We start from the raw sequence: 12,561 nt of genomic DNA on the forward strand, positions 1-12,561 counted from the left end.
TCGGAGACTCTCACGGACTTGATGCAAAAACAAGACACTGACCTGATTACAAAAACACAATCCTTTATTAGTAAGTGAGTACAAGCTGCGGAGGATCACTGTGCGCAACCCGGCACGGAGTGCTGAGTATCGTGAGCGATTCTCCCTGAACAGGGGACAGTCCCCACTTTTATACGCTTGGAATTGGCAGATACATAAAACAATTACTACATCTGAGAACAGGATACAGCTTTGATCGTCACGAAGAGTGTGATAATGACAGGATGTGATTTCATGTGGTGACAACTGCCTGGCTTAATCAAAGCTCACTGACCTGGCCATTTCAGCAGAAACAAGGTCAGGTGGCAGTGTGGGTAGAGCCATGAAGGTGACAGAGCTTAATGCTTTTTGTTTTTACAGATGTTTCACACCCCTACAGATGTTTCACACCCAATCCTATTCAGGCAGGAAGTTGAGACAGTGTTCACATACCCCTGTATGAGGAGCATAACAATTCATGGGATGTTAACCCATTAACATCTCATTCCCTCCTTTTATCATTCCATGATAACATATATTGGGGCCAAGAAGGGAGCTACTAGTCTGTCAGTAATAATTCTGCAACAAGATTTCAGGCATACCAGGAACAGGCAGCAAACAATTATGACAATCAATAAGACAACCAACCCACACAGTAGGTATAAGCTCCCAGAAGCCATTCCAACCATCCTTCCCCAGGTCGGGGTTCTTCTCTGTACTGGTCCAACCGACCCTGTATGGCTTGGATAGCTTGAGTAATATTACAGGATGCATCGGTAACATGAGTAATGCATTTATCCCCTATAAACATACATACTCCTACTTGTTGAGCCAGCTGATAGTCCACTGCATACCAGGTTTAGAACATAGAACATGGAGAAGTACAGCACAGTACAGGCCCTTCGGGCCACGATGTTGTTCCATGAAGGGTTTGCTGAGCATAGAGCCGAAGTTCAACTAATTCTCGATTTACTGTTTCCAGTGCCAACATAGTGCTATTTCCTAGGATAGCTAGTCCACACATAAGGTAGTTTCGGTTTTTAGCGGACACCATCCCTAAGGAGACTCCCAAACTGACAGTTCCCAGGAAGCCATATCCCAAGGGAGAGCCCAGGGTGACCGGATCCTGCCACTCAGCACAAAACTCCTTGTTTATGGAGCATGTGACAATTTGTCGCCAAGTATGTGCTTGTTGGGGACAAGGGACCATGAGAGGCCCAATGGTCCCAACAGCAAACAGCACCGGTAGAGTTGGAGTTGCAGCAGAAAAGGTCCCATTGAGAAGGAAAACGAATCCCTTCTTAGCACGGTAGCAGGTAACAGACTCATGTACTATCTTGCTCCAGGAGGATTGACCCTTAAATGGTTGCAAGTCTGAGGAGTGAAACAGAAATATCCCATATCCCATTTCTACATGGGTGCCATTACAACTCTCACAAGTCCATGGTATGCCTGAAGTCACATTTACCGGGCTTGATTCCAAACAGGGGCAGTTCAATTGCCCTCCTTTAGTTGTACAAGTTCGTTTTACACACTGACAGGGCCAGGAAGCATCATGTCGGTGGTTGGTGACGTTTACTAAGGCATATACACAACAACTTCCAGCAACTTTAAAACAAAACGGCTAGCTGGTAGGATCTGTAGTTAGCCCCTTCCTTCCCAGACTTAGGTTTAATACCTGTAAAATTGGAAGGGCCTTTAACTATCAATACCACACATCGATCCCGCACACCCCTCCTCCAAGTTCCTCCCTCCCCTTGGCAAGGGTCACCAGAATAATCTAATTCATAGAGTTGGTGAGGGCTCCATCCTGGGGTTGCTACAAATAAAGCCTCTACAGACTGTGCTAGCAGATAACACACTGTTCAATTACCATGCAGTTAGATATGTGCCTTATAAAACAAATTGTCCTCCAACCCACTCACGGTCAGAACGTTTTGTAGTCCAATGATTAATGTTCAAGATGGTGGGGGCACCCATCGTTTACAGTCACTCAGATGGATCCAGCGACTCTGTCCTTGGATTTCGACTGCCGTTGGCATCTGAAGGAGCATTTGGGGGTCCTTTCCACCTGGGTCTGAGCTTGGAGCAATCCCAGACTTTGATCAGCACGAGGTTTCCCGTTTGCAGTCTGGGGGGGTTCATTCTGGTCGTCTGAGCTATGATCCATCGCTTGTGATGGTGGTCCGAAGGCATGCTTTACCTGTGAATGGAGAAACTTTGGAGATGATGTTAGCTGCTGAAAGTACTTTTGCATTTCCTCACCCATAACATTCAAGTCTATTTGGGTGGATGGGCTGGTATTGGCATCCCAGGGTGCCCTACTGGGTCGGCCATAAATTATTTCTGTGGCCGACAGTCCAGTGGTCAAATGTGGGGTAATTTTCATGTGGTACAGAGCTAGGAGCAAAACCTTTAACCAGTTAAGGCCAGTTTTGGATGTTAGCTTGGTCAATTTAGTTTTGAGAGTTCCATTAGCTTTTTCCACTATCCCTGCCGCTTGGGGGTGGTAGGCACAGTGGAATTGTTGTTGGATGTGTCTCACATCACACAATTCCTTATTAATCTTTCCTACAAAGTGGGGACCATTATCTAAGCCAATTTGTCAAGGCACTCCAAACCTTGGTATTACTTCAGTTAATAACAATTTTACCACCATCATGGCTTTGTTATTTGTCGTTAGGAAAGCCTCTATCCATCTACTGAATACATCAACAATCACAAGACAATACTTATAGCAATGTACACACAGTAATTCAATAAAATCTAGCTGAATACATTCAAACGGTCCACCTGGCAAGGGGTTCTTCCTGGTGAGCATCTCACCCCCCTGAACAACATTGCTGGCATGTCAAACATGATGCTATACGAGGCTGGGCTGCCTCAGCCAGTCGGGGATACCACCAGGTACGGAGCATGATACCACTCATTCCCTCCTTGCCAAGGTGGGTATCAGAATGATAATAATCAATGAGCAAAGGCAACAAAGCATCAGGTATACACACTTGGCCGATAGGAGTAACCCAAAGGCCTGACGACGCAGAATGCGAACATTCATGCACCTTCCAAATGTCCTTTTCAGAGGCAGGGGCGTCCCCCTGCCAGCATTGAACAGTGACAATATTGTGTTCGAGGCAGGCAGGCGAGTGATTTATCGCCTGCTTGCTCATAGAGGGCACAATAAGAGTGTGATCTGCAGCAGCCTGATCAGCCAGACCGTTGCCCTGAGTAACTACAGAGTCATCGGAGACATGGGCAGCGCATTTGATAATGGCCAATTGTTTAGGGAGAAAGATTACCTGAAGAAGGTTTTGGACATACAAAGAATTCTGGATGGGCATGTCCGAGGACGTTAAAAACCCACGCTGAGACCATAGCTGGCCGAAGTCGTGGGAGATGCCAAAGGCAAACCAAGAGGCAGTGTAAATATTCGCTGACTTCCCTGAAGCTAGAATGCAAGCACAGGTGAGGGCAAGAAGGTCTGCTTTCTGAGCAGACATCGGGGGGTCAAACGCTGCTGATTCTGATGTGGAGGCGGTGTCGACAATCGCATATCCAGAGAGGGGTTACCCAAGGGGGACATGGAGGAACTGCCGTCAATAAACAAGAAAAGGTCCAGAGCAGGGAGAGGGACAGCAGTAAGATCTGGGTGGGGAGAGGTTAGAAATTGGTTCCTTAGTAAGCAGTCATGTGGGGTTATAAGACCTCATCCGGCGGGGGGGGCACTCAAAAACGAGGCAGGGTCAATAGTGGAGCAGAAAGAGAACGTCAGATGGGGATTGTGAAGGAGTGCTACTTTGTAGCAGCTTATACGTGCCTGGCTAAGGTGTTGAGTCTGGTGGGAGGTAAGGAGGGTTACAACAGCATGTGAGGTATAGATGGTAAGAGGCTGGTGAAGAGTAACATTAGAGGCCGCAGTGACCAAAAAATAAATCGCAGGAAGAATCTAAGAACAAGAAGGCAATCCCAGAGCTACAGAGTCCAGGTGGGTAGAGTAGCAGGCAACCGGTCATTTACGATCGCCACGAGTCTGTGTCAAGTCTGCAGTAGCACATCCATCCAAAACATTAACATATAACTGGAAAAGCCTGTCATTGTCTTCCTAAAGCCAGGGCCGCATCAAGGGCTGCTTTTAAGTCTGTAAAGGCTGACTTTTGTTCTTCAGAGAGGGTGAAGGTTTTTGGGGCTTTACAAGAAGCAAAAGGGGTCAGTAGTTTAGTGAGTAAAGTTACATTAGGGAGCCATAGTCGACAATAATTAACCAATCCTAAAAAGGACCTCATTTGCTTAGGGGTAGTGGGCAAGGGCATCACAAGAATAGGTGAAATATGTTCAGGGATGAGCGTGCGGAGGCAGTGGTCAGGACACAAGCGATTGCTGGGGATCATGGTGGTATTGGGATGCCTGTAGGTGTTGGTTGGTCGAAGTTGTGGAGGGGGTAGTGGTCCTGGTGGGGCAGAGGGGTGCCTTCTCCAGTCCTCCTCTTCTTGCTCATCTGTGTTGTTACATTAGAACAACATCGGCAAGCCAGATATGTCAGGAGGTACCTCCAATTTTACTTTATCATCAATTCGGCCTGCCGCTCTAATCCCTGTTCTCTGTTTCGTCTTTCCCTTTCCAGCCCTTCCCTTTCATTCATTTCATGATCCTCACACTGCAGCTTTAAAATCTCCCTGGTTTTTGGTTTCCCTTGTTATCACATACGCTAATCCCTCACCGACATGCATTATTCTCCCAGCTGGCCTGCTTAGATTTATTCATTATTTCCTCAGCAGTCTTCCTCCACGTGGATATTAAAGTTTTCCATCTTGTCCCCGTATTACATTTCCAAATTGCCTCTCCCACTTTTATGTATTTATCTACACCCCAAGTTCCCCTACTGGCCAAATTTCATTTCCCAATTTCTTATTTAGGCATGCTGACAGACGTCTGAACTGTTCTTCATTTTTGGGGTCATCCCAACATAACCGATGCAAAGGGGATCCTGCACCCAACTTATCCAACGTCTGTCCCATTTTAACGGTTCAACTTCTTACTTATCTCTATATACTAGTCCAGTGTCCTTAGTCTCCACACCCACTTCAGGGCCCTGACCATCGTGTGGGGGATTTCCCCTCTTAACAACCGGTCTAAGGCATGGTGGTTGAGACAGACACTGTAGTTATCCTTTACCTTAGGCACTACGTTCCAGGGACTCGAACCCTGGTATTGGAGGACTCTAACCCCTGAATTCCCGGTACTTACAGTAAGGAGGACGCTAACCTCCTAATTCCAGGGGGACTCTAACCTCCCTGCCGAATTAGTTTGTCAAACCATACTGACCTAGGGACTCGAACCCCAGTCACCGGGGGACTCTATCCTCCCAGAATTAGTTTGTCATAGTCCTGGGGACTCTAACCTCCAGGCATTGGATCAACCAATGTACAAGATCGTGAGTCGTCTCAGGGTTCCGTCACAACAGAGCCACATAGGGACAAGGGGCCGCACGAGTAGTAGTTTAGTGAGAGAGACCAAGGTGAATGACACCTTGTCGGCCCGTCTGTCTCATGTCACCGACACTTGAACGATCACTTATTCAGTCCTACATGTAAGACCCCTGTACATGTTGGAACACTGCTCGCTGCGCCAAACGTTAGGTTCGGTTTTCGGAGACCCTCACGGACTTGATGCAAAAGCAACAAACTGACTTGGTTACAAAAACACAATCCTTTATTAGTAAGTGAGTACAAGCTGCAGAGGATCACTGTACGCAACCAGAGTGCTGAGTATCGTGAGCGATTTTCCCCCAACAGGAGACAGTCCCCACTTTTATACACTTGGAATTGGCAGATACATAAAACAATTACTACATCTGAGAACAGGATACAGCTTTGATCGTCTCGAAGTGTATGATAATGACAGGATGCAATTTCATGTGGTGACAACTGCCTGGTGTGATCAAAGGTCACTGACCTGACCATTTCAGCAGAAACAAGGACAGACGACAGTGTGGGTAAAGCCATAAAGATTACAGAGCTTACTCCTGAGATGCTGCTTGGCCTGCTGTGTTCATCCAGCTTCACACTTTGTTATCTAAGATTACAGAGCTTAATGCTTTTTGTTTTTATAAATGTTTCATACCCCTACAGATGTTTCACACCCAATCCTATTCGGGCAGGAAGTTGAGACAGTGTTCACATACCACTGTACGAGGAGCGTAAAAGTTCATGGATGTTAACCCATTAAAATCTCAATCCTTGCCTAGTTAACCCTTCTCAAGGACACTATCTCACACGTTTCCAGATTGAAACCCATTTGCTATTCCCACCTTATCCTCGAATGCTATGAGATCCCACCATTATGTCCTAAGTTTCCACCTTTCATTGTAATTATTTCCTCATTGATCCAGTCCATTGAAGCTCATCTCTAGACCTGAGTTTGCCATTTTCTCCAGAAGTCCATCAATTTCCCTCAGATTCTCCTGACCATTACTAAGCAAACCCCAAGACTGACTATAATTCAACCCGAAAACAGACTTTGCAGGACAGCACCAAATAAGCATGCCCCACCATCTGAACTGATTTCTCCACAGCACCCTGACTGACATGACTCCAACCTCTACCCTGCAGAATGTGCAGCCCTCCGCACCAATCCCAACCTCACCATAAAACACGCAGACAAGGGAGGTGCAGTTGTAGTATGGCGCACTGACCTCTACATTGCTGAGGCCAGACACCAACTCTCTGACACTTCCTCCTACTGCTCCCTGGATCAAGACCCCACCCCCGAGCACCAAACTATCATCTCCCGAACCATCCACAAACTTCACCACCTCAGGTGACCTCCCATTCACAACCTGCAACCTCACTGTTCCCTAACCTCGCACTATGCCCGCTTCTATGTCCCTCTCAAAATCCACAAACCCACTTGCCCTGGTCGACCCATTGTCTCCACCTGCTCCTGCTCCACTGAACTCATCTCCACCTACCTGGACTCCATATTCTCCCCATTAGTCCAGGAACTCCCTACCTACGTCTGTGACACCACCCACGCCCTCCACCTCCTCCAGAACTTCCAATTCCCTGGTCTCCAACACCTTATTTTCACCATGGATGTCCAGTCCCTACACACCTGCGGCCCTCCACTTCTTCCTGTCCCGCAAGCCTGGCCAGTCCCCCTCCACCGACACCCTCATCCTCCTAGCTGAATTCGTCCGCACCCTCAACAACTTCTCTTTCAATTCCTCCCACTTCCTACAGACAAAGGGGGTGGCCATGGGTACCCACATGGGCCCAAGCTATACCTGCCTCTTTGTAGGGTACATGGAACAATCCCTCTTCTGTATTACACTGGCCCTAAAACCCACCTCTTCCTCCGTTACCTTGATGGCTGTATCGGCACCACATCGTGCACCCAAGAGGAGCTCGAACAGTTCATCCACTTCACCAACACCTTCCACCCCAAACCCAAGTTCACCTTGACCATCTCCAACACATCCCTCAACTTCCTGGACCTCTACCTCCATCTCAGGCAACCGCCTAGAAACTGATATCCATTTCAAGCCCACCGACTCCCATAGCTGCCTGGAATACACCTCCTCCCACCCATCCCCTGTTCCCAATTCCTTCGCCTCTGCCGCATCTGCTCCCAGGATGTGACATTCCACTCCCGTACATCCCAGATGTCCTCGTTCTTCAAGGACCGCAACATCCCCCTTCAGAAGTTGAGAACGCCCTCGACCGTGTCTCCCGCATTTCCCACAACTCATCCCTCACACCCCGTCCCTACAATAACCACCAAAGAAGAATCCCCCTCGTCCTCACATACCACCTCACCAACCTCCAGATCCAACGCGTCATTCTCCGACGCTTCCGCCATCTACAATCCAACCCCACCACCAAAGACATTTCTCCATCCCCACCCTTATCTGCTTTCCGGAGGCACCACTCTCTCCATGGCTCCCTTGTCCGCTCCACACTCCCCTCCAACCCCACCATACCTGACCCTTTCCCCTGCAACCGCAGGAAGTGCTACACTTGCTGCCTCACCTCCTCTCTCACCCCCATCCCAGGCCCCAATAAGACTTTCCACATCAAGCAGATGTTCACCTGCACATCTTCCAATGTGGTATACTGCAGCCACTGTACCCGTTGTGGCCTCCTCTACATCAGAGAAACCAACCGGAGGCTTGGGGTCCATTTTGCAGAACACCTCCGCTCGGTTCGCAATAAACAACTGCACCTCCCATTCGCAAAACATTTCAACACCCCCTCCCAATCCTTCGACTACATGTCCATCCTGGGCCTCCTGCAGTGCCACAACAACGCCACCCGAAGGTTGCAGGAACAGCAATTCATATTCCACTTTCGAACCCTGCAGCCCAATGGTATCAATGTGAATTACACAAGCTTCAAAATCCCCCCTTCCCCCAATGCATTCCAAAACCAGTCCAGCTCGTCCTCGCCTCCCTAACCTGTTCTCCCTCTCACCTATACCCTCCTCCCACCTCAAGCCGCACCTCCATTTCCTACGTACCAACCTGATCCTGCCCCCTTGACCTGTCCGTCCTCCCCTTACTGACCTATCCCCTCCCTACCTCCCCACCTACAGTCACTTCTACAGGCTCCATCCCCGCCCCTTTACCTTGTCTGTCTCCTCTCCACCTATCTTCTCCACTATCCATCTTCGATCCACCTCTCCCTCTCTCCCTATTTATTTCAGAACCCTCTCCCTCTCCCCCTCCCCCTTTTCTGATGAAGGGTCTAGGCCCGAAACATCAGCTTTTGTGCTCCTAAGATGCTTGCTATGTTCATCCAGCTCCACACTTTGTTATCTCAGATTCTCCAGCATCTGCAGTTCCCATTATCTCTCACATGACTAATTCCTGGCCTGGCTGCACTTGACCTGCAGTACTCACTGTAATCTAATGCCCAGACCGCAAGGAGAGTGTGTCACCTGAAATTAAAGGGACAATTCACCACTCAGGTCATCTACCAGAAGAGGATTTGAGAGGGTCTCAAAACCAGACAACAGAATCTTAAGCTTTTCTTGGAGGGCTCTAAAAGCACTGTTCCAATTCCTAGTTCCACAAGAAAAGTCAAATAAAGTTTTCATTTGGTCAATTCTAGATCAGACTCCTCCACTCACTAGGTGGATCTAGTAAGAAAGCTACAACGATTTCTCCAAATAGGCCACAAAGTAAAATAGTAGTCAGACCCTCAATGTTGTCATCACCAGATTGAAAGAAAAATCTCATGAACTTTAGATTCAGTGCAGCAAGTTAAATTCAGAACAGAGCAAGACCTCATCAAGTGAATTCAATGTCTAATTTTAACCAACTGTTTGATTTAAGTCAACCTTTCAGCATCACAAAGGAATTGCTAAAGTAGAAGACTTACTTCTTTCCCTATCACCTATTGAAATGCTGTAAAATATGAGTGCAATTGTTTTTACATTGTGCATTTATTAAAATGGAATAAATTGCAATTCCTACATTCCAATTAAAAGGTAATCAACCAAAAATGTTAGGAGAAAATTGCCTTTCCTTTGAGACAATATTTAGAGGTTGATGTAAAAATTAAAAGGGACTTCAGACATGCATCTTGCTAAAATACAACATATACAAAAGATCAGAGAGGAAAGGAAAGATAATCTTGAATGAAATTAAAAGACTTTTAAACATAAATTACTATCAGTGATCTGTTTAAGCCTGCTTCAAAACATTTTATCTGGATAAAGTTATGGACTGGAGCAAACGCCTTCAAAAATATTATGGTAGCCTAGACCTTAACTTTTTCCTCATTTTAAAGGTAAATTGAGGTGCTGTGTTACAAACGTAATTCAATTGGTCAAACTTCTCAACGTTAAACAAACCACAATTTATTCAAACACTATGGTTAAAATACAACCAGAGAAAGAGGAACTTGGAAACCTAACTATCGGAAAGCTTAACAAAGGTACAGTAACTATTACTAATTAACCGTTCGTATATAGTAACATCCTACAAACACATCCTTGGAAAAAAGCAAATTCAGAAGAACAGATTGTCTCATAAGTAATCCTATCAGCAAGAAAGAAATACATGCAGCACCTCCCCGGAGACCCCAGCAACAACTGCCAAATGGTAACCAAACATTCTGGATCTGTGAAAGCTTGACCACACCCACTCAGGCTGCTTTTATTGTTCCAACTTTTGAAATAAAAACCCAAAGCCTCGTTAGCTGTTTATTTTCATGTAGTATGTTCATCACCACTCTCCCGATCTCATTTAAAAAGAAACCAGGACAAAATACACCTCTTAAAGCCATTGTATCATCAGAATAATCATGTCAAACTCAAATAAATATTACTTCATTGTGATAATTATATGTACAGGTTACTAGTAAGTAATTATTTATTTTTTGGAACCTCGCTGTCATGTAGTTTCCAAGTATGACACGCTTAATGACGGTTTTCACCTTGGCATCCGGTCAACCTTGCAGTTCTCGTTACAGTGCTAACAATACAAATAACTACATTTAACAGAGTCGGTAAAATTACTTCCAAATTAAGTTTACAGATAATTTAGTTAAAAAGTTTTTGTTACTCCTCTCAAACAATTCATCAGAATACGTCGTTGAAAAAGTTGAAGCCGCTCCGTGGTGCGCAAGCTCTCGTTTTGGCGCCAGTTACGCCCCGCCTTCTCATCTTCCCGCGGCCGTTGGTAGTGAGCAGCGGCGGTGGTTGGTGAGCTCGTGTTTGAGTGCCCGGTTTAAATGTTGTGAGCATTCTGGGCGTCCAGAGCACCTGCTGCAGCCGGAAGCCATCCCGTCACGGGAACACAGCAGCTCAACTTCTTACAATCAGTCTGTCCTCAATTTTCTTTTGATTACATTTTTATCTCCTGACACGTACCCGAGTGATCATGAAAGATGTATCAGAGATAATGGGAACTGCAGATGCTGGAGAGTTCCAAGATAATAAAATGTGAGGCTGGATGAACACAGCAGGCCAAGCAGCATCTCAGGAGCACAAAAGCTGACGTTTCGGGCCTAGACTCTCTCTGATGAAGGGTCTAGGCCCGAAACGTCAGCTTTTGTGCTCCTGAGATGCTGCTTGGCCTGCTGTGTTCATCCAGCCTCACATTTTATGATCATGAAAGATGAACGTTGTCTGCTGGTCCGCTTAAAGACCTTTTTTTAAACCCCTGGAGTGAGGCCTTCAGTGAACTTGTCATTATATTATACTTTGGGCACACCGTCTGTTAACAATACGGAAGCGAAATACCGAAGATGACTGAAATCTAAAAGGGAAAAAAACGCTTGGAAAACACTACGCAGTGCATGCAGCATCTAGGGAGTCAGAGAAAGTTAATATTTTAAAGATCATTGACCTGCTGACCATTCAATTTCCTGACGCCCGTACTATTATTAGAAATGGTTCCCTCTACTCAGGTACTATCCCTTTCAAAACTCCTGCCATCGCAGAAACATAAAATTCTTATAGCACTGAAAGGTTATTCACTCCATCATGTCTGTGCCAGTTTTCTACAAGAGCAACTCTGCTAGTCCCAATTCCTCCCTTTTCCTTGTAGCCCCGCATTTTTTTCCTCTTCTCGAGTACTTATCTTGTTCCCTTTTGAAATCAATGATTTAGGCGGTTTCCGGCATATTCTCTGGCAGTGAAAAATCAAGTTATAACCACGTCCTGAGTTTGAAAAAAATCTCCAAGTTGCCGCTGGTTCTTTCCCCAATCGCTTGAAGGGCATGGACTTTTTATAGGCTGTGAGGTTTCCTGCCTCTACTGCCCTCCCAAAGCAATGCATTCCAGATTCCTAACACCCTCGGTGAAAAAAAAGGTGGATAGAAAAGCAGCCTTAGTTGAACAGTCTATATCGATGGAGCAAAATTTGAAGGTTTAGAGGGGATTTATGGAGTTTTTTTCACCCAGAGGGTGGTAGGAATCTGGAATGCATTGCCTTGGGAGGGCAGCAGAGGCAGGAAACCTCACAACCTATAAAAAGTATATGGATGAGTATAGAAGAACGTGTATTGTAACATTCAAGACTATGGGCTGAGTGTTGGAAAGTGATAGGAACGTCAGATAGTGTACATAATATGGATAAGTTAACGCAGACTCAATGGGCCAAAGATTGTGTTGAATGTATGAGTTTAAATCTGTATTCTGGTTCTCAACCCTTCCCCCAAGATTAACTGTTTCCGCCAAGTATCTACTCTGTTCAGATCCCTCATGATTTTGAACATTTTCATCAAATCTCCTCTATTCTCCTCACAACTGTTGTGTCCTTGCAGCTACCGCATCATCTCCAATCTCACATTTTCCTCCGGAGTCCCTAAACATGTCATCTGCCCAAATCATACTCGTCATTTCTGCAGTTCATTTCTGCTGTCAATTTTATGCTCACTGAAACAGCACTAAATGATTCCGATTGGATCTAAGCCTGTGACTGCGGTGCACTATCCTAAATTGTCTTCTGAAATTGAAAACACATTGTATATATTACAACAGAAGAGATGTCAATTTAGAAAAGACCATTAATTTGAAATGACAACTGAGGGAAGTGAC

General features: G+C 45.9%; 1 protein-coding gene across 2 annotated transcripts in view; it reads right to left on the reverse strand.

The window, feature by feature from the left end:
* The window catches only part of tctn1 (tectonic family member 1), a 100,183-nt gene that overhangs the window by 87,139 nt on the left and 483 nt on the right, over positions 1 to 12,561 (reverse strand). The window lies entirely within an intron of this gene.

The sequence above is a fragment of the Stegostoma tigrinum genome, chromosome 26 (assembly GCF_030684315.1).
Source record: "Stegostoma tigrinum isolate sSteTig4 chromosome 26, sSteTig4.hap1, whole genome shotgun sequence".
Taxonomy (NCBI): domain Eukaryota; kingdom Metazoa; phylum Chordata; class Chondrichthyes; order Orectolobiformes; family Stegostomatidae; genus Stegostoma; species Stegostoma tigrinum.